This window comes from Platalea leucorodia, assembly GCF_965183815.1.
Source record: "Platalea leucorodia genome assembly, chromosome: 21".
NCBI lineage: Eukaryota > Metazoa > Chordata > Aves > Pelecaniformes > Threskiornithidae > Platalea > Platalea leucorodia.
This window is the reverse complement of record NC_138843.1, coordinates 2,854,618-2,873,723: the sequence shown is the minus strand read 5'-3', so window position 1 is coordinate 2,873,723 and position 19,106 is coordinate 2,854,618. Positions and strand designations below refer to the sequence as shown.

The window sequence follows — 19,106 nt, the reverse complement described above, 5'->3', positions numbered from 1 at the left end:
CAACCCCTGAACTCCGGTTCTTAAACTGTGTTAGGGTTGCTTTTCATTTCATACAGATTTGTTTTTTCCAAACTTGGAACTGACCTTAAGTTTAGTTTTAATTATATATTTACTTTGATTTATGTTAAATCTGACTTGACGGGGAGCAAAGTGAATTGAGGTAAAACTGACATATTTAGAGTTGTCTGTCTTTCTGGAGGTAGTGCATCCAAATGAAGCAGTGTGTCCTAAGTCGAAATTAGGAAACTTGCGGGCTGGAGAGAATTTCTTGCCAAGCTTTAAAGGGCAGCTCTGAGTGCTAAGTGCCAAATTTGAGAAGGAATTCCTACCAGCATGCATAAACTAATGAAATTAATGTGGTTTCCCCTCTGCTACTCCTCACCCCAAAATCGTCTAGCTTCCTTTTAAAGAAAGTGGTTATTTTTTGTCGCCAGAATAACAGGGTATGAGCAAGAAGATGCGAGCGTGTATGTACGTTCCTTTTTTAAAATTAAAAATAAGGTTAGAAAGCATTTTAGTTTATAAAGTCTTTTGGTATACAGTTGTTATCAGCGCTGAAGCCTGGTTTCTTATGCGTTCCTGTTTTATGTTTTCTGCTATTTCATAAGGTTAAAGATCTAACTGAAACTTTTTCTGTGGCTAGACTGTTCATGATGTCCCTCATTCCTGTCAATTTTCTGGGGCTGTGCTACGGCAGACTGGAATGTATGGTTTCTCTCCTTTATGTGACTGCCTATTTCCATGAAACCTGTAGGAATGTAACATTTTACCATTGGGGCAGAAATCTCAGCTCCTGAGCCTCTCGTACAAATTCAGCGACGTTTGTTGGAGGACACCCGTGCAGCATCACACGCCGCCTTAGCTTGGTTACCTGAGGCAGCCAAGCTAGGAAGGCCACTTGACTTGAATTTGAAATTGAAATTTGAATTTGAAAAGGGGTTTCAAAAGTAATTATATACAGATGCTCCCATCTGGTTTTCTGTGTTCCTTGTAGAAGATGTAGAGAAGCAGCGCTCCTACATACTTTGGCTGTAACTGGTATGCGTTTTCAAAACCACTTCACAAGCCCCGCTTATCTTTGTTTTGAATGCTAAGATTTGTACTTTTATTTATTGGTAGCTGGTGTTCTCAGCAAGCTGGTATCTGTATTATATTGTGCTTTGTGACACCTGCCTGTATGCTTCTACAGTTCTTTTAACAGCTTTAGAGTAGTCTTTTAGATGTTTTAGACTTTTTTGAGTAGCCTTTAGGCTTCCGACACACATGCACGCTAGTAGCTATGGTAGAGATTAAGTGATGTTTGTTTAGTGCGCCTGTCGGTGGAATCGCCGTCTTCTCTGTTCTCCTGCCAGCCACAGCGTATCCTTAGCGGGTGTAATTGTTTTGTCAAGATTATTATAAGCTTGTGTGAATTGTGCTGTGGCTTTCCTTAGCCTGAAGAGCCTCGTAGCAGCTCCCAGTACCGCGGGTATCAATGTCCTGATACCTTTCCCTCTGCTCCTCTGCGGCTTATCCGGGGATCTTCAGCAGCTGAGGCTGTGCTGGTGTCTCCCGTCTCTCTGGTTTTAAGCGTATTCCCCTTTTTTATTTTTGCTCTTTGTTAACCAATGCTGGAGTGAAATGTAGCAATTTCGGTATAACTTTCTTGGGGGAAGTTTGGTTTTGTGTGTTGTTTGTTGTAACGCAGGTTATTTGTACCCCGAGTTTGTTTCATAAAGCTTGGCGTAGCATCTCCTGTTTGCTATTTTTTGTTTTGCATCTCTGGATGGGAAGTTGTTGCTGTCTGAAGTGATAGCACTGCTGCCCTGGGACTGTGGGCCAGGATATTTTGTTTGCTGTTTTGTCTACCGGAAAAAATCCTCAAAGCATATGTAAATATTGCTTGTTTTGATGTTACAGAGTGTGTGTCAATTGACAGAGACAAGTCCCAAGCCGGCAAGCTTTTCCAGCCTGCTAAGCTTGGAGTCTTGCTGGAGAAAACAGAGGAGATGGGCAAGAAGTTTTGAGAGAGCACATGTGGGAAGGCTGAAGGATGTCGCAGAAAGGTCTCATGTGAGTGGGAAGGGAGATGGTAACGGTTGGGGTTGGAGTGGGGTCCCTGGGTGTCCCCCATCTCTCCCACGCCAGTCCCTGACCTTCCCGTGCCTGCTTCCTGCGGTGCCTTCCTTCACGTTATCCCTGCCGCATCTCGTATTGATCCCGCGTCTTTGGTATTTCTTTATTTGAATCACCACAGATATCCCAGTTAACTCCAAAACTAACTTTCAGTTATAGCGTATAATTATCTGAGGCACACATCCAAGTCTGTGAATCATCCTTGCAGCTATAACTCCAGCCCAGAAATTTTTTCAGTTGGTGATAACATGTTCAAGACAACAAAGTAAAGGATCTGCTTACAGACGTTAGAGCTAAGGTTGTGGATGAAACCGGTTGGGAGGAACTGAAATGATTTGTGGGCAGCTGCACGCTTTGAAAAAACAGTTGCAATATTGAGGAATCTGTGTCTGAGTGGAAAGATGTGTAGGTGGATATACCATAGATTGAGATTGGCCGGGATGTGTTTCCTGAAAGTTTTCTTTTCTTTTTTCTAAATTACTTGTGTTGGTGTGAAAAGCCAGTCGGTTCAATTAAGGCCAACTCATGTTATATTTTGGGTAGGAAGGGAGGGAAATATGTAGTCTGTTTGGAATTTGGGTCTAGCCTTATGCTGTTTATGGCAGCCAAGTGCCGTTCCTGTTCTGGAGGTTTTGTACCTTTTCAACCCGCATTTTTATAAGGTTTTTTTTACATACATACTTACTTTTATTGCCGTAAAAACATAGCTCTTGGTTCGGTGCAGCATGTTCATGCGGAGAGCGTCTTTGCTGAAGAATGCAGACAACAAAAATGCTGGAAATGCCACATCCTAGACCTCAGTCTAGATCTGCCAAACATGATTTTCATATTTTGCATTTTTTTCCACGTGCTTTTTTTTCATGTAATAAAAAAGCTATATGTCTGTCGCTCCACTTGCGGAAGGAACAATTCCCTCTGAAATAGGATTTCCTGCCAATTCTCTTTGCAGTCAGTCTTCTCTGTCCGTACATAATTTGAAGCAGTCTGATGTTTTTGACAGTCTAATTATAAAGGCGGGTTCAGCCTTTTACTTGCGTATTGGGTCATCTGGAGGTGGAGTAAGGTAATAGGAAGGAGAAGTGGAATGGCGAAATAAAAATGAACAGGAAAATGATCTGCAATATCAGACCGTCCCTTGGTGAATACTGGAGGGCCACATTCCTGGAATATAAGGATGAATATCTGAAAGATGGGCTTCATTCCTTGGACGGTATGATGAAATTCAAGTTCTCCTGTTCAGCCTGAATGAAGCCTTTGTAGGAGTCTGTTATCTTCTTGATCTTGGGACTTCACGCTACCAGGAAATGTGAGTTATTAAAAGTGTGGCCTATTGCAGGTTTGTAGACAGACTTTTTCTTCAATCTGTTGTCTTTATGCAATAAAACTGAAAGTTGTGTCGCTCCATTAGTGCAATCTAGAATTTGTTGCAAAATAGTAACCTCATTAAAGGAAAACGGAAGGTGTATGAAACCATTTGGGCCAATTGAAGAAGATGGTAAAACAGAGCTGATAGAAGGGATCACAGTCTGGAGTAATTGCCCTGCAAAGGAGCTGCTAAGGAAAGGTACCGCATGAAAATAACAATGCTCGTCCAGATTTTTTTATGATGTTGGGGAAGCAGGTATGGAGAATAGGGATACAACAGAATCTCTCTTTAATTTTCTTGTGACTTATCCAGGGAAAATTCTGGGACGGGTAGGGGACAGGTAAGGAGCTGAAGAGTAGCTTTAGTAGCTTGCTTTGTTTCCTAGTACAAGCAACACAACAAAGCCCTCGGAGAAACATTGCTCAGCCTGCAACGTCTTTCAACTGCTGCGAAATAGCACCGAGAGCTTTTAACGAGACCGGTGCCAGAAGAAATTCTGCAACTATGAACATCTTCAAGGCAGGTTTGAATAACAAAGTTCAGAGGTGTGTGTGGGAAACGTTTTGTGATGTTTACTTAGGTAGAAATATTACTTAGCAACAGCTTCCTGTAATTTTTATGTGCTGGGAATTTCTGTAACCATAAGCTTAGTTTTATTACCTTTGTATGGGAAAGGGGTCTCGAAGCACTGAACAGACTTAGCCAACCTCAAGGGCAAGATATTTTTAAAGCTTCAAACACAAAAGAAATTTTTCCAGTTGCTACCACATGAAGTGGAAGTGCTCCTTTTATTTGGAGATCTGATAAGAACTGCCTTTTTTTTCCCCTCGCTCTGACAAATGCCAGATGGAAGTTGACACCCGATAATCTCACTGGGGCGTCTGTTCTGAACCTTGCCAAGCGACAGCTTTATTGAGTGCATGTAGTGCTTGTGGTTGGGGCTATTGTGATGCTTGCAAACGGCTAGACATCCTAAACTAATTCACTTTAGCTTATTAAGAGTAATTAAGAGATTTATGGTGCTTGGTGGTGTGATACAGCCCAGAACTGGGGGAAAAGGGGTGGAAACCATCATTCCATACAAATGGCTATTTAAGAGTACACTACTTAATTTAAAAACGCCAAACGAAACTTGGGGCTCTGAAGAAGCATCTAGTTTGGCTTTCCTCCACCAACCTGGGGTGACACAAGACTGTAGGATTTCAGTACTTAATAGTTTCAAGTTGCTGAGATATCCCCGTGCTCCCATCGTCTCAAGCACATTTATGTTTCTTCGGCTTCTTCGCTGATGCGCCTTTACTTAAAGGCAGGGGGGCTGAAGGTTTTCTTCCCCTGCCCCAATTCCTGACCAGCACTTTAGGCAGAAGCCGCTGTCTGATCCGTTCCATCTTCAGAGCGTTTGAACAAGAACTAATTCCTAGCTCACCCAACACTTAATAAGTAGTAAATATAGAGAATTCTCCCCAAAGTTAAGATATCTTAATTTCTGTACAGAGGTTTTGTCAAGGCAAAGGTTTTTGATTCGTTCAAAAGGAGAATGAGGTATTTTGCTGCTGATACAGTGAAAATTGGAAAAGTTTTCATCTTGTTTGGTCCGAGTTGCCATTTTAATTCTTTCATCCCTGGCCCCGTCCCCAGAACACTTGTTACTTAAGTCGGTGTCTGGGCCGTTGAGGAGGCTGAGAGGAGTTTCGCACTTCACGTGCAGTGGTTCAGCGCTAACATTGCTGGAAGATGTTTTAAGATTTCTGTTCAATCTTCAATGATGACGGCGGCTGCGTGTGATTTCCAAGGGTGGCGTGCCAAGGGTACTTCAGGTAGAATACTTATTTTTCCCACTTCAAGAACAGTTCTGGGTTACCTTGTTTGCTTCAACAAGGGAACCTGCACTACCCCTTGTTAGACAAAATAGAGAAGACTGACTACGCTTGGCAGACACGTTTGTTGGAAAATCCTGTTGCCTGGGCATGGATGTAGAAGCAGCAAGTCACAGAACATAAAATAATAATAATAACACTGAGCAACAGAGTTAAGCTGTGTCAGTAATGCACGAATGGGAGAGCTGCAAGTGGTTCACCTGATGTGATGTGTTTGCTGCGGGAAGAGGAGACTTGTTCCGTTCAGAGCGAATCCTGCTGAACGTTGGGGTGCTTTGGTGCCCTAAGTGAAGATAAGGAACTGGCCAGTTATATATCCTGTATGTTTTCTTCCCTTCACCCCCCTTGATGAAGGCAGAACAATGATTCTGTATTGTAAATCTTAAAAAAATTAATTAATCGTAAAAGTATTCTAAATCAAATGCAATTCTGATGCTCCTTCTCAGATTTAGGCAAACAGAGCAAAATAAATTTAAGGTGTGTATGATGGTATAGCAGTCTTTCATTTTATGGTGAAGGAACTGGAAATCCTTCTTGTAAAAGGCTTTGAAAGGATTCTGAACCGTTGAGTCCATACAAAGAAGTGTATTCAGCGGGTGTAACAAGACCAACCAAAATATGTCCCTTGGCAAAGTTCTCTGAAACGTCTTGCTCTATCAGGAATTGTATTTGACAAGGATTGCCTCTGTAAATAAATGCTGTGTTTAAAAAAAGCACACACAAAACACAAAAAAGGTCAGAAAAACCCAGGTGTGCCCAGTGCAACGATTGTTTCTAGCTGAAAGGTTGAGGGTTTCAGGACCTTTTGATTAATGACAGCGCTGGTGAATAACCAACTGTGTCCTGGAGGAAGCAACGCTAACCCTTCTCTCCGTTCGTGACAATAGCTGGTTACAAGTTCAATGGTCATGCTTCCCAATTATATCCTATAATTGTGTGCAAGTTCCTATTGGAGGGATGTGAATGAACTTGCTGCAATGTTTATGCTTCTTAATTAGGGCTGTTGGTTAGCTGGAAAAAAAAAATATGTTGGGTGGTGGGAAGTTGTGGGGTACTGGCTGGGATTGCCCGGCAGCGGGCTGAGCTGCTGGGTACGTGCCTGTAGTTATTTCAGTTGCTGCTTTGATCCAAAGCTTGCGGCTGGCATCGCCTAAGTGTACAAACCAGCGCTGCGGCTTGGTCACTGAAACGCTGTAGGTTACAACTGTCTGCGTTCATCGTCTTTATCTAGATTTTTTTAGGTGGGGGTACCGGAGGGGCACTGTGCTGGCTGGGCTGACGTTGTTCGAGAGCCGTCACTGTTGCTTTTATTCTGGCTTGTGACATTTAAAACAAACAGAATTAACTTTGGCTCTGGGTAGCGCTTAAACGTTGGCTAAGTGAGTACAATGTTTTCATTTGAGTCTGGCTTCCTTGTGAATCTGTATTTAAATGAAGTGAAAAAACAGGGCAGGGCGCTTGGCACCTCTTTATGTCCAAAAAGTTTTCTAACGTGGAATTTCCTTCTCCCTTCTTCAAAATAGGGTCAGAATTGCTATCGAGGAGGTGGACGCGGGCAGGGCAAGAGGATGCTCTGTACAAACAAGGAGCTCTGTACCCTCAGTATGAATTCTTTAATTTGAGATTGTGCTTTCTTATTTACCTGACCAGAGGCTGCCTCTCAAGCACCTTGAGAGCTTGTAGGCTCTGAGGAAGACGACATTTTGAAGGAAATCCCACAAAAGAGTTGGAAAGAAAGTCTGGTTAGAACAGCATTCGACAGAATGCTGGGATTAATTTTCTTCTACGTATTTTTAAAGAACTTGGGGTGTATGTGGTTTCGCTGACATCACTTCAGCGCGCTCCAGAAAAATAAATGTGAGTTTAATCTTGTGTATCAGGTTAGAGGTGCCCTTTTTCAAGGATGTCAAGAAATACTGCTCTGTTGTAATTGTAAATCAGGCAGCTTCAGCTTTCGCAGCCTTCGGCTCCCACACTGTAGTCGCTGAAGCACTGGCAGGTGCCGGACAGTTGAGCTGTTAAGTATCGTGACCCTTGTTGATATGCAGGCATAATGAGGGTGACGGGTATTTAGCAAGATTGGTCTGATGAAGACTGTAAAATCTGCAAGGTCTCTTTAGTTGGGGATGGGGAATTTCATAAATCTGTTCATAGAACTACTCCACTCTTTTGTTTTCTGTGCAATTTGAAGGCTTCTGGAGATGTACACATTGCTGCTGCTGCTGGTATGTGGCCACGCTGGAATTTCAGGGCCCTGACATGATGAGCTGAGCCTGAGCTCAAGTTACAGGGAAAGACTGATGGTTTTTAAGTCAATACACAGAGTTAAGGCAGCTTAGGTAGCAAGCTAGTCAGAGCTCAGAGAAAATATCTGCAGACTGAGCAGCAGTAACGTCTGAGGTTGCTGGCTTTCTGGTTCTTCGTGCTTCTCTCAGTTCACTTTAGCCTGACCCCTAAGCACGATTCCTCATTTAGTGTTTTTGAAAATGTGAATTGTCTGGGGCAGGGAGGGAGGAGGTTGGTCGCAATTTGTTAATCCAAATAAAGCCTGCTGGACTGTAGGATTGTAAGCAAGGGAAGGTTTATAGGGCAAGGGAACAGGCGTGGCTTGGAGTTGTGTAGCAATAATTTCCAACTCAATTTTTTTTATATCTTCTCTGGTTTAGTAGCTGGGGGGGTTTAATTATATTAACAGCACGCAGCATTATTGTAATGTAAGGCTTTAATACCTGTGTGCAGGGGCAGCAGTCACGGCGAAGCAGCCATGCGTACGGTGAGGGAGAGGCTGGGCTCTACGCAGCGTTTCAGAGCTGCGGGACCGGACCGGCCTTTGCTGCCAAGAGGAAAGAGTTCGGCGCTGAGATGTAACGTTCCTGCATGGCAAAACTGCAAGGCAGTTTGCAGGACACGAAATGGGGGTTGCCCATATGCTGGCTGATTTTTCCCCTGTTGATGTGAAGGGGGCCAAGTCCGATACCATGTGTTCAAGGGAAGGATTATTTGGTGTCTGTGCGAGAGCTGCTGAACTTGGCAGCTTTGCTTTCGATAATGTGAGTGAGACGTCGTTAGCTTCCGAGTAGTTTGTTCTGAAATATCTAAAATAGTAACTGAGATTTTACTAAGCAACCTGCGGCAAAAAAAAAAAATCAAGTTCCAGCTATTGCACGAGATGAGCATCTGGAAATCTCTCACACAGAAACTTCAGACATCACGCTAAAACTGTCGTATCGGCACCTGTTTATGGTTGAGAAGGTACGTAAAGAACGCTTGCACTTGAAGGTGGGCTTGAACCCTGCTGCGCTTTTAAAGACATGGTTAGAAAAGCTTCGGAATGATGCAGGGAGCTCCACCAGTGTATTGGGTTTCCTAGGAATAAGGCACGTGCAAGTCAGCAGACATCACGGGATAACTAAGCATTTTTCTGTTACCGTTTTAAACTTCATTAGGCATCCATGTTGCATTACGACACTGCAAGGATTTTAATACTTCATGAGCAATATTCATTGAAATTTGAGTGTCAGACAAGTATTTTTCTTGTCTTGTCTGCAAAGAGAAACTAATTATATTCTATGGGCAGTGAAAACATAACAGGAATGATTTAATAAAACAAATAGGACTTGTTTTTTCTGGTCTTCAGTCTTTTCTGAATGTCATCTTTCTGAAGTAAGGCCGATCGCACTGGATGTGTTTACACAGCTTCAGTTCGGGATGAATGAGTCCAAGAGTTCCCTTGTAAGTACCCCTCAAAAGCTCCCAAAAGCCAGAGAGGAAATGGAGCTCCTCGGCCTGATGTCTGCCTGTCTGAAAGTCTCGCCCAGTGGAGCCTTAACACAGCTTAAAGGAATAAGGCTTTTGTTTTAAAACTGTATTTCAAGGGAAGCCTTTAAAGCTCGATAAACTGTGTCTCTGTTCATTCAATTCTGTGGATTTGAGGCTCAGGGAATCTCTGCGCTCTGTGTTTCTGGCAGACCGGAGAGCGTAACGTGCGGTAGCAGTCTTACCTGGAGACTTAATAAAAAAGCAGTAATGTGGAAACTGGTGCTTTATCCGAAACAACTTCTCACCTCATCGGCAGGTTTCTACAATTATTAAATTAGCAAAAGAAATGTGATGTGTACGTTACCTTTTCCTCAGGTTTCTCTTCCACATTCCAATAACCTTATCTCCAGGGCTGCTTAAATAATTTGTATAGCGTTTGGCTGGTCTTTCAGTGCTTAGACATCAAGTTTCTAGTCCACAAAACTGGTCTATAAGTCTATTAGAACTAGGTGTCTGCATCAAGCGTCAGTTTTTGTTCTGAGGAATATAAAATGTTCACTTTGAGCCTGTACAGTGCGTGAATTTGGTGGGTGTGATAAGAAAAACGTCCTCGTGTTTTGCATGGCTCTGTTGGCGAAAGGAGGAGTTGCTGCATGACGGTTCTTGTTGATCAGCACTGGGGAAGAGCGTGTTGTTTTTCCACATGCTCTAATCTGTGATAACAAAAAGAACTCCAGATTGTGTTTTTCAAACACACTTTAGGTCTCTCGGTGCTCAGATTTGCCAGTGACTATCCACTGCGGTAATACATCCATCCACCCAAAGCCTAATTTGAAGTGGCACGGTTTCAAATATGAGCCTTGCTTTGATACCAAAGGAGACTAAGCAGGACTCGGCAATAAACCATCAAGTGTTTCTCTTCATACTAAATGTTTTGCAGAGGATCGTGCGCTGGACGTGGACTTCGATACCACCGATCTCTTCTCGGTGCTGCCCTTGGCCTGTTGGGTGGTTCTGTGCCCCTCTCGGTGCCTCGGTGGTTGTCTGTAACGTGGAGCTGATGGGAGCGACCTGCTGACAAGCTAGACTTCAATAAATTCAGCCGGGATATGCAGGGAGTGCCTTGAGGCAGAACTTAAGATGGGTTTAGACAAACAACTGTCAGAAATGTCTTAGGTAAAGTATTTGATCTGGCCTTGGACAGGTGGATGGACTGGGCAGCATCTCGAAAACATCTTTGGCTCCCTTCCAGTTGAGGATTGCTTTCAAAAACAGCAGCTCTGTGCTGAGATTTGAAACCTTCATAGTTTGCTTAAGAAAAAGACTCTTTGTCCCTGGAGAAACTGATATGGCTTCAGGTTTCTTGTAGAGGAGAGTCCCATCTCTTTTTCTGTCTAGATAACGCTAGTTTGTGTAATTTTTTTTCAGAAGACTCTATCCATGGTAGGATTATTTCCATAAGGGTTTTCCCCCGCTCCCCACAGTAATTACCCCATTTAGGGATCGGCAGGTGTCGCGGCTCATGCTACGGGATCAATTGGACCAGCTCTGAATAGTCTTAATTTCTCTGAAATGGACAATGCTGATGGTAACCGGTGATTAGACCGTATCTTGACTCCCGTGCTGATAAACATCCACAAAGCCGAAGCTTTTTAGCAATTGCGGCGCACGCCGGCATGGTTCGCGTTATGTAAGCAGATCCTGTTTCTCTCGATGGCCGAGCGCAGTTTAACGGGCGGATAATGAGAGTTTTGCTACTACTGCACTTCCTTATTATTGAACAAAGTGACTTCAGTGACAGTCGGTATTATTTTAAGAGCTTACCACGGCAGAGGCGTGAAATAAAACAGAATTTTTACGATTCTGACCATTGACAGTTGGAGCCGTTAACTGCCTCCTGGAGACACTGATGCGTTATGGCCTGGACAAGTGGTCTGTGCCGCGGGTGAGGAATCAGCTGATGGGCCCGCACCCAAAGGGTGGTGGTAAATGGCTCTTTTTGAAACTGGCAACCTGTCACAAGTGGGGTCCCCCAGGGATCCATATTGGGCCCAACGCTATTCAATGTCTTCATAAGCGATCTGGATAACGGGATCAAGTGTAGCCTGATGAAGTGCGCAGATGACACCCAATTGAGTGGGGAAGTAGACACTCTGGAAGGGAGAGCCACCCTGCAGGAAGATCTGGATAGGCTGGAAGAGTGGGCTAATAAGAACCGTATGAAGTGTAACAAAGACAAGTGTAAGGTCTTGCACCGGGAAAGACATAATCCAGGAGTGCAGCTCAGACCGGGATCCACCTGGCTGGAGAGCAGCTCCGTGCAGAGGGACCTGGGGGTCCTGGTGGGCAGGAAGCTCAACGTGAGTGAACTGCTGCTGCTGCGGCCGAGAAGGCCAACAGGAGGCTGGGTTGCATCAAAAAGGGCGTCACCAGCAGAGATGAAGTCATTATCCCACTCTACTCAGCGCTTGTCAGGCCGCACCTGGAATACCATGTACAGTTCTGGTCCCCGTTATACAATAAAGATGTGGAGAGGCTGGAGGGGGTCCAGGGAAGGGCCACCAAGATGATGCAGGGTCTGGGCAGCCGCCGTGTGAGGACAGGCTGAGAGAGCTGGGCTCGTTCAGCCTTGAGAAAAGGAGGCTTCGAGGTGCTCTCATCACCATGGACCAGTACTTACAGGGGAGCTACAAAGAGGATGGAGACTCCCTTTTTACAAGGAGTCACTTGGTGAGGACAAGGGGTAACGGGTACAAGTTACTCCCAGGGAGATTCCGATTGGACACGAGAGGTAAATTTTTCACGATGAGAACAGTCAACCATTGGAATAATCTCCCCAGGGAAGTGGTTGACTCCGCTACACTGAACATGTTTGAGACTCAGCTGGACGTGGTGCTGGGTCATCTCATCTAGATTGTGCTGGAAGGGTTGGACCAGATGATCCTTGAGGTCCCTTCCAACCTGGTATTCTATGAAACTGTTGTGGAAGAAAGACTGAGAATCCAAGATGTCCCCGGAGTTCAATGTAACTTCAGAAAATTCGGTTCCCTCATCATTGGCCTCTCCTTGTTGGGATGGCACAGCTAGTTTGGGATTAAATTCCTTCAGATTACAACTTTCTCTTGCATAAATCACAAGGAGAAATACATTAATAGCCGCTAAGGGTGGCTTGTGCAACGGAGTTAATGTTTTTTTTACTAGTCTATAGCCATTTGTTTTTCCTTAGGGTTGTATTTGTGGGGCTTCTGGTCATTTTTGTCATTTCTCATTTGGCACTTTGATTAGAGAAGCAGAGTGATGTGGCACAGCACACATCCTGCAGGTCAAAACTATAGGGATCATATGTTCGTAAAGAGAAGCCATTCAGCAGATACCTATCTGGATAGAGCTGAGTTGGATAGTTTGTGTGGGGCCACACATTATTATACATTGAATTACTTGAAAATGGGCCTTGCTGGTATGCTGAAGATGACAAGGGCAAGTAGTAAATAAAAATACATTTCATAGAGAGGTCTCAACTGCTTGGCTCTGGGACTGCAAGCAAACAGTATCTATTTCAGTACTGCTAAGTAAATTCTTATACCTAGAAATAAACTGTGGAGAGCATACTTGCTGCTTTAGGGCAAAGAGAGAAGGGTGTATAAATTAGTGAGCATGAGCTGATGAGGCAAAAATGACTAGAGTAGTTGAGAGAATATTATATGGGTGCATACAATCTATGCATTTGATACTAGTATGCCTAGTAATGAGATACTGCATACATTTCTCCTTCCCACAGTTCAAATAGGATTTTGAAAAAAATTATTGTAGGTTCAGGGAAAACCATGACACCTATTAAATTACTGGAAGACATGCTTTACAATATTTCGTTTTGGATGTTATCTATGGGGGAAATAAATCTGGTAACAGAAGGATGTATGCGCTCGCCCTTTGGCGAATCCTTTCGTGCGTTGGCTGCTCGCATGGGGTATAACTGCTCTGTTTTGATTCCTGCCAGGTTGCCGGCTGCCAGCCTCGGGTTATGTTGAGGAGCAGGCAGCTGACCAGCAGCACTTCTTCCAAGGGCGCTGCCTGCGTAGAGAGGCTGCTCGAGACCCGGAGTCGCCTTCCCTCTGCTGCTGTCTCCGGTAGTCGGTCGCTCTTGGCACCGAGCGAAACGCTTTACCCTTGGAGTGGCTGCAGTGGGACAGAGACCGGCATTGTGATCAGATTCCCACCGCAGCCGTTCCACGTCTAGCATGGATTTGGGCAGCATGCTAAATGACCATGCACTGAAACAGCTTATGCATCCTGGTCACTTAAGGAAAAAAAGTCTGGTTGGTAGAGCTAGTTGGCTTTGCTTCACGGGAAAATTCATCCTCTAAATATTTCTTTGCACAACGGGCCTTCAGGTGATATTTTACCTTTCTCTCTCCTCATCCTCACTGGCTCTCTGGGAGGTGAGCAGGGAAGGGGGGATCTGCAGTAAGTTATGTTCCTTCTTCCTTTTTGTCTTCTTTTCAGTATCTTGTCCACAAACACAAATTCATCTTCAGTATCTATATTTACAATTCATGACTATGCCCTGAAATTGGTCCAGATTAAAATCTTAACCTCTGTCTGACATTTCTGTGTAGATCATTAGTTATCAGCTTAATCTCCTTGTGGTTAATCTTACTCGCCCGCCCATTTCATTACCTTTCTCGGTTATGGACAGCTCCGTTTTCCTCTTTGCTGTAAACTGTATGTCCTTTTTGGTATAGATTTGCTCTTATTTTGTGTGTCCAGGTTACATTTTACACATCTTTTCACATAACAGATCTAAAATGCTATCTTCCTTATCCCCACGTAGCTGAATGTGTTGACTTAGCTTTCATTCTTTCATGCCTTGTTTACTACAACATCCTTCTCTGTGGCCTTGGGAAAAGCAATCTTACCCCTCTCTTATCTTTGCAGAAAGCAAAGGTTACACATTTCGCCTCGTGCTTTGATTGTATCACTCCTCATTTTCAGGACAGGGTTTGTAGGTTAAAGTAAGAGCTTGTGTTCAACCTACGTTTGGAAAAATGAGACCTGGTTCTTAGACCATCACTGTACTTTGAAGCACTTCTGCATAGCTTAATTTGTTTCTCAGGAGGGCAGATATAAACTCCTCTTTCATGCCTCGTCCCGCTGCAGCATCTTCTCTCATTCAGCACTAAGCTGCTGACTTCTTATTCTGGCCAGTCCACGCTGCCGGTCACTAAGAAATAAATTGGTCTGATGAGAAGCTTGCCCCCAGCACTGTGCTGATACGGTTGCCTGGCTGGTTCAGAGAGCTGAATTCAGAGTAAAGTATGGATAGAGACTTTACACGCAATTACACTTATTTTTAGGACATCCGTGGCTGCCTGGACCGCTTCACTGTGATTCTCTTGGGTCTTCTGGGATTGCAATGTGAGTGAGCAGGTTAAAGTGAACAGGGATGTTTGCAAGATGCTGTACATCGGAAAGAGTAATATATAGTTAAATATTAACGTGAAGCTTTCATGAGGCTCCCAGGTGGCGTGTCAACCGTTGAATGATAAAAACAAATCCTTAGGTTGTAATACGGATTGAAATTTAACAAACCATGACAACAAAAAAGCACCCTCATAGCTGCGAGCAAAACAATGAGCAAAGCTTTACAGAAAAATTCCCCAAATTAACTATAAAGGTTCTGGTCTTGGTCTAAATTACAAATCCTCTGTTCTGATGTACAGAATTAAGCACAATATGAGGTGGCTGATGTCCAAACTACTTTAAAATGATCTGCTCCTTACAAATCTCCGTGTTGGCCAGAGGTTAGGTACGCTGGACATTTCTGCCCTTTTTATAGGGAGACAGATTTTGCTTAGTGGCTCTGTAGCAAATTACTGTCAGAAGGATTGAAGCTCGGAAGCTTCTGGCCTCCCAGTCCTCAGGTACCTGAGGGACAGGACTGGGCGTCGTGGCTTCTTAATCTTCTTCAATTATAAGCCATCAAAGGGACTGACAGCAGCAAAGCCTGGAGTTAGTATTGATTTGCATGGGGGCATTATATTTAGTGATAACTGGCTGGGGACTCCAGGTTTTCCCTGAAGATGTAGTGTCATTTTGGGGCTTGCATATTAAAGAAAAACAAGCAAGCAAGCAGAGGCTGGTGGTTATTTCCAATCCCTTATGCTGCACTAAGCTCCCCTGTAATTTTGAATACAAAGTACAAGGAGCAGGCTTGATCTGCTTGCCAGAGAACGGCGCAGCAGCGGTGTTGTAGACACTAGGTAAAGTATTTACAACTTCTCGTCGCTATCCTTGCGTGCACTTTGTGACACTTGTTCCGCCTTGAACAGTGCTGCTGTGTTTTCAAATCAAACTCCATGTTTTGATGGTTTGAGCTCGATTGCCAACAGTTTAGCCGGATTTCTGCAAGTTGTTTTTACCTGCTTGGGCAATCAGCTTGATTGAAGGGTATTAGGGGAATGAAAACAGATCTAGTCTTGAGTTTTAATTTTTTTTCTTTTTTTTCAGCTTTGTCCCGTGGCTCTTATCAGAGAGAGATGCTTTGCTCTGTAACTTCAGTTCATAAGGGGCTTCTGCCATGGTGTAAACACCACGTGCACTGCTTAAAATGCACGAAAGGAAAATGTTTCTTTGATCTTTATTCTATCTGGGCAATATTAGGCATACCTGAGTGGGAGGCATCCACTTCTCCGTGTAAGTAGTTGGGGTGACAAAGGAGAGCAGGAGTGCAAACCTTCAAGGGGGAGAAACAGAAAGGCCTAGAAGACCTTTGAGCCTGTCTGGGAAGGCTTATTGTGAAGATCTGTGAGCCTGTCCTGAAGGCTCATTGGGAAAAGGTGAGGGACTTTCAGAGCTGGGGTTTGTAGCCCAAGAAGATCCTGTTCCCAAAAATAAGAGATGGTAGTTGGACTGTCGTACTAACTCCGGCCACGGAACTGAGCCGTTGAATCTGAAGTTAGGCAGGGCTTTGTACGCCTGGGCGCAGGTACTGCGCCGCGTCCTTGGTCTGGTGGCTGGAGAACCTCATGGGCAAAGGTTATAACTTCCTAGGAAGATAAGGAGTGAGTGACCAAAGGCATTGTGGATCCATTGCGGTTGACGACTTCCTCCAGGCTTCATCGTATTAAGATGACTTCTATATAAATACATTTTTATATATTATATAAATAACAGTATGTGTGTATACGTGTGTATGCATATATGTATGAGTTCCTCCTAATAAGTTTTCTGTATTCCTTGGTATAATTCACGTATGAGTAAATTTCTCTATTTCCAGAGAAAAACTCCACCGGTAGTTGTAGCACAGAAGATAACAGATTACTCCACGGTCTAAACAGCAGAAGGTTGGCATGGAAGAGACTGCGTTTCTAGAGAGATCTCCCTTTATCCGCTCTTTTCCTCTGTCAACAACAGAGCTCAACCTTTTCCCCCTATCTCCATTCAACAACTCCTTTCACAGACCTCCATATCCTCCATTATCGCGACTGGACGAGGTGGCACACAACTCCAAACCCTTTTATCTTTTCTAAACTCACGTTTACTGATCCTGACAGGTCCACGCAGCAGTACCAGCCTCTCCGTCGGTTTTAGCTGTGGCGGCTGACCTGGGCTGGGAGGATGCCTTGCGGGAAGCAGCCGAATACACGGGGTTTGCAAATGGCACCGGTCCTGTTTTGGAATATCTGAGACATTCCCCGTGGCTCCAAATGAGCACGTAACTTGTGAAAGGGTTGGGAGGCGAAATAAGTTTTTTTTTCTTATCCTTACTGATAGATGAGATAAGAGTTGTAAAGTTGTCCTGAGAAATGTCAATGGGAAGAGTTTCCTTTACGTTTTAGTAGCTGTGTTGTTTTTGGAAGTCGTTGTCTATGGGAAGGGAGGCACCTGCAGTTAATTTTATCTGTGTAAATACGGATCTCCTAACGTTCCCAACTCGCGGTTCAGTGGGGTCGTGGCATTATGTACTGTAATATCTTATTTTATAAATAACACTTTAATTTTAGTGCTGATTGTAAAACCTTGCATTTATTTGGCACGTGCTCCTTCCCGAGTTGGTGCTAAGAACTGAAATCCCGCGTGTGGATAACAGCATTTGAGTCGATGTGTTTGGGGAGGGTTGTTCCTTGGACGTCTTTGGCGTTGGGAAAGAGGGAGGGATAAATGTTGTTAGAGCAGTTGAGCACCGTGAATAGCTGACATAAAGTTCGCTTGAATGTATTGTGAGATTTCCTTGGTGACTACAGCCAGCGGCGGGCATTGCTGGCAGTCTTTTTGTAGAAGCATGTTAAACTCTTATTTTCTGTTCTGTTCTAGTTTCTCCACTTATTTTGTAGATTCAGGGAGATCTGGGAGAGGTGCTACTGTCAGCCACCGAGGTGACCAAAAGCCCCTGTGCTCTTTGCAGTCCCGGGGACCTCTGTAACCCGGGTCTTCCCAGGCACGCTGTCGTAATGCCCCGGGAGCGCTTTGCCCTGCGCAGCCGAAGGACTGCCGCTGGTGGGGTTTAGGGGTTAGGTTTCTGCCTCTCCGCTCTCGGTGACATGAAGAAGTAACTGAAGGACATAAGTCACAGTGCAGAGGGGTTGGCAACACGCTTTTTCTTGCAGCAGCTCTCTCGCAACCCGCTCTGCTATGGAGTTGTCTCCACTGGGACACAGCTTTGTTTAATTTTGAGTAGCTCTTCCCAACCCCACAGTAATGCACTCAGGTTAGGTGTCGTCTTGACGTGGTCAGATCAAATAAATGCTCACAAGAACACAGATGATCGTGAGTAAAAAAAAAACTAAAAATTGTTTTACAGATAAAAATTATGTTCTAGAACTCTGCAACAAACACAGTACTTAACGACTTACTGAATTTGGAGTCTTCTTGACAGGAAGAAAATGAGTTAATCTTGAGGAAAAGTGATCAAGTACAAAATGCTACGTATGTGTAACATGATTTAATACATAATTTTATAGGGAGGTGGGATTCATATGGATGAGCGATGCTGCTCAGCACTTGTAGAAATTCAGGAAACAAGCACAAACTCTGTCCTGCTAAATTAAGATCACATGCTTGCAACACACACTCGGAGGAGTTGCTGCCATGGGCGATTAGTCCTTGGGTTTCCTTTTTTTTTTTTCCTTGTTGGTTTTGTTTTTGTTTAGAACCGCAAGAAGCCATTTCTACGGAGGTCATTATCGCAACTATACAGTTAGGAAATTAAATTACAGTTCCCGCTGCAACTGTAACTCAAGTATGATTATATGTGTGTGCGTGCGAGACTATTCCTGGGTAAATTTGTATGACAGATATTGCAGCCATTTACAGTAAGAGGAAAAAAACACGGGGAAACGCAGAGCTCTCCGATACTGTTTCTGTGGGACTCTGGCTTTGAATTATACGCGTGTGCATGTCATATAACATTACACTAACCTAAGCTCTGGCATTGAGCGATACGTATCGCGGCCAAAACAAGCCATTTTAAGCTGTGTCAATGCTGGGTTCGTACTGGCTTCCTCCTACGTTTTTCTCCCGGTTATAAATACGCCTCGTGAGTTAAACGCTCGCCGTGAGGAAAACCCTGCAATAGCCCAGTTAAATTGCATTAGCCTAACGAGTTTTGCGGCGTGGACTCCCGTGCGAGCGGTGGGAGGCCAGGGCTTGTTTTGGGTGGCCGGCAAGGGGTTAAGGCGTGTTTGCCTTGTGCAGATAGCGGAGCGGTTGGATGCCTCCCTGTGCAGGCAGCAAATGCATTGGCTGAGGTTGAGGGCGGTTCTCCTGCCGCAGTTGTTTTCTGTCCTGGACTTCGTTGGATCTGGAGCCTCCTAATTGCCTTGTCTGTAATCAAAATACAGCTTGTGTAATTCATGAAAAAGGACCTGACGGTGCAAGGCGAGTTTGCTCCTTGCCACCGGCTCGTCTGGTGGCCAAGAGGAGTGGCTTGCACACGACGCGGCTGGTGGCCCCGGCTGGCCGAGAGGACCCGCGGTGGCCCGGGCTGCCTC

At 44.4% G+C, this 19,106-nt stretch overlaps 1 protein-coding gene across 1 annotated transcript in view; it reads left to right on the top strand.

Moving 5' to 3' along the window:
• INSR (insulin receptor) overlaps positions 1-19,106 on the top strand; it is a 51,728-nt gene that overhangs the window by 9,178 nt on the left and 23,444 nt on the right. The window lies entirely within an intron of this gene.